General features: G+C 46.7%; 1 long non-coding RNA gene across 1 annotated transcript in view; it reads right to left on the reverse strand.

The window, feature by feature from the left end:
- Window positions 1-2,605: 2,605 nt before the first annotated feature.
- LOC110293181 overlaps window positions 2,606-3,193 on the reverse strand; it is a 20,671-nt gene continuing 20,083 nt past the window's right edge. The window contains exon 3 of the long non-coding RNA XR_002377787.2: window positions 2,606-2,818. This is a non-coding gene — a long non-coding RNA (uncharacterized LOC110293181). The remainder of the gene's footprint in view (window positions 2,819-3,193) is intronic.

Here is a 3,193-nt window from a genome sequence, read left to right on the forward strand (position 1 = left end):
ATCATGACTCTCGAGGACACCCCCACTCCTGGGGTTCAAACATAACCGTTGGCTTCTATATCAGAAGATCCGGTAGATGGGGGAGACATCTATTTCAAAATGGATGTCTTGAAAGTCACCATAAGGGGTCCTTTTGAGGATTTATCCTTTGGAAATTGTTCACATACTTCAAGCCATTGACTGAAGTCCCAGGTCCTTTACAAATGACCCACCAAAGGAAGTCCTTGAAAAGAAGGTAATTTCAAAAGTTGCAACTTAACCTCTTTTGAGGATGAACGTCTGGCCTCTGCACCGGAAGATCCTTATGAGCAAGTGGAAACCTTGCGGCAAAAGCTATTCCCCCAGTGGCTTCCCATAACTGTCGGCACCATCGTGGGCCCACTGCAGATGCTCCTATGTAGAAATCCGTGTTTTAAGAAGATCTCTTAAAATGTTACAACCTCAAGTCGCTGAAGGATGAACTGTTGCCTTCCAGTTCCTTTTGAGGAGAGAGAGGTCCCTTTTAGAAGTTGTATCCTGAGTCTCTTGCCAACAAATAGGACCCCCAATAAGAATTATGCCTACGAAGGGATCTCCGGTGGGAACTGTGGTCTTTGACCATCCATCTCAACAAGAGAAAGGCCAGTTCAATCATTCCGTCTTTACCACTTTGGTTAATTCTAAAGCACTGGGATGAGTTTGAACCTCAGACCGTGTGTGTTGGGTTCCAGTTTTTTAGGCTCTTATTCAAGCCGGCACCCCTCTCCTTTGTACTCCTTTTTCTCTTTCCTTCCCTGCCCTTCTTCACTGTCCCCAGTTGAAGATGGCTCCTCCAGTAACTGCCATGCGCGAGCAAGGTGAGGCCTCAGCTGCTGCTGCTGCTACTAACGGTAGGTAGAACGACCCTGGTGGGCGCGGGGGCGGTGCGGGCAGCGCGGGCGGCGAGGGCGGAGCGGGCGGCCCTGAGGGTGGAGATTCCGAGTCCGGGTGCTCAGTTCAACAGGGGACAGTGCAGACTACAGAGCCGGATCTGCACAGCTACTTTGAGGCCTTTAGTACTTACTTCTCCACAGGGCATTGCTAGACCAAGTTCTCTGGTTTGGTGGTTACCTACCCACTCTGCCAGGATGCTTCTCCAACCCTCCCCACCCCCGCCAAATGTGGTGCCACAGAGGGCGGGTCCCCAGTGGAGGCCCATTTGGCCTCAGAACCTCAGGGTTACAGGGTGGTGGTTGGCCCAACAGCAGCGACTGTGGTAGCTAGTGTTCTTGCCTAGCTTTGCCCAATTTGCCCTCGGGGTTAGCTGCTTACCCTTGGAGGGCATTCCCTATCTGATGACATTCTTAGCTTTGGGGTGGTGAGAGATAGTGGTCTCTTAAGGATACATTTAAATATTAAACCGAAAGTGTTTTTTTTTTTTTTAAAGATTTACTTATTTATGTATATGAGTGCTCTATTTGCATGTATGCATGCATGACAGAAGAGGGCGGGGCATCGAATCCCATTATAGATGGTTGGGAGCCACTATGTGGTTGCTGGAAGAACAGCTGGTGCTCTTAACTGCTGAGCCATTTATCTCTCCTGCCAGAAACAAAACGTTTTAAAGATTTATTTAAAGATGTGCATTAAGTTTTGCCAGCATGTATGTATGTGCACTGTGTGTGCACCGTGTTCACGACTGGTGTCTTTGGAGGTCAGAAGAGGGTTTTAGATGCCCTGGAAGTGAGAGTTATCAATGGCTGTGAGCCACCATGTGGATACTGGGAACCAAACCCTAGTCCTCTGCAAGAGCCAACCAGTGCTGATGAATCATTTCCCTGGCACCAATTTTAAGACACTGACCGTGTCACAGCCATGCTAGGTCAGGCACAGAGATGGGCAATGAATGACTTCGTAAGTGACTAAAGTACCCCAAGATAACTTGACTCTGGTCTAAAACATTTTAACGCCATCCATAATCTTGAAGTTTGGTCATTTGGCCTTGTGAAATCAGATTCTAACAGAGTTGTAGCTTCTCCCACTTTCACCTTTTTTCTTTTTCATTCTTCTCCCCTCTTCTTCTTTTCTTCTGGGAACTGTGGTTCACAAAAGTCAGGTACACATGCACAGACATTCTTCTCATGTTACCACAGATGTCCAGTATCTTTTCTTATTAAGAGCCACTTCTGGAGTGCACAGAGTTAGCAAGTGTGATTATCATTTAACACAATTAGTAATCATAAACAGCAGGGCGGGAGGATGCACGCCTTTAATCCCAGCACTTGGGAGGTAGCTCTCTGTGAACTGGAGGCCAGCCTGGTATCCACAGTGAGTTCCAGGACAGCTGAAACGATGTAGAGTTATTAAACAGTTCAGGTTCAGAGGACACCATCTCAATGAAGTGTCTTAATTTATGCCTCCTAGTGAGAAGGCTAGGCTGATTCCATGACAGGCTTTAAATTGGCAGTTAAGGAGACTAGGCCTAAATCTGTTTCCAAGCACTGGGCAATTCCAGGCAATCCCAGGCCTCAGAAGCTGCCCCACCACCTGGCCTGAGGCAAGGACAATGGGTCAGCAGCAGTTTCCAGACTTCCTCAGCAACAGTTTCCAGACCTCCCCAGCAAGTTTCCAGCCTGGTAATGGAATGTCCACAGAGATGGACCCAACAGATTAACATAGAGGTTGACTTATCACGGAATTCCCTAATGTGCTTTACATAAGGCCTGCAAGCTCATTTGGGGAGTCTCTCTAGTTTGGTAATGGGAGATTCCAGCATTCTTGTCTTCTGCAGAATAAAACACTCCTTGTGTTTACATACTATTTAAGTCCAGGGTGTCATTCTTCAGCGAATCAAGGATGCCTACACAAAAAGAGATGTAAAACACAAAATATCAGCAACAGTTAACATCATTTCACTGAAGAACTGTGTAGCCAGTCTGCACAGGAACTCTCAAAGCAAAATTTAGAATCTTTGGCTCACTAGGTATGCTGGCTAGTTTTCTGTCAACTTGATACAAGCTAGAGTTCACCAGAGAGAAGGAAGCCTCAATTGAGAAAATGCCTCTATTGGCTGGGGTGGTTAAGAGCACTACTGCTCTTCCAGTGGTCTGGAGATCAATTCCCAGCAACCGCATGGTGGCTTACAACCATCTGTAATGGGATCTGATGCCCTCTTCTGGTGTGTCTGAAGACAGCTACAGTGTACTCGTCATATATATATATATATATATATATA

The sequence above is a fragment of the Mus caroli genome, chromosome 4, assembly GCF_900094665.2.
Source record: "Mus caroli chromosome 4, CAROLI_EIJ_v1.1, whole genome shotgun sequence".
NCBI lineage: Eukaryota > Metazoa > Chordata > Mammalia > Rodentia > Muridae > Mus > Mus caroli.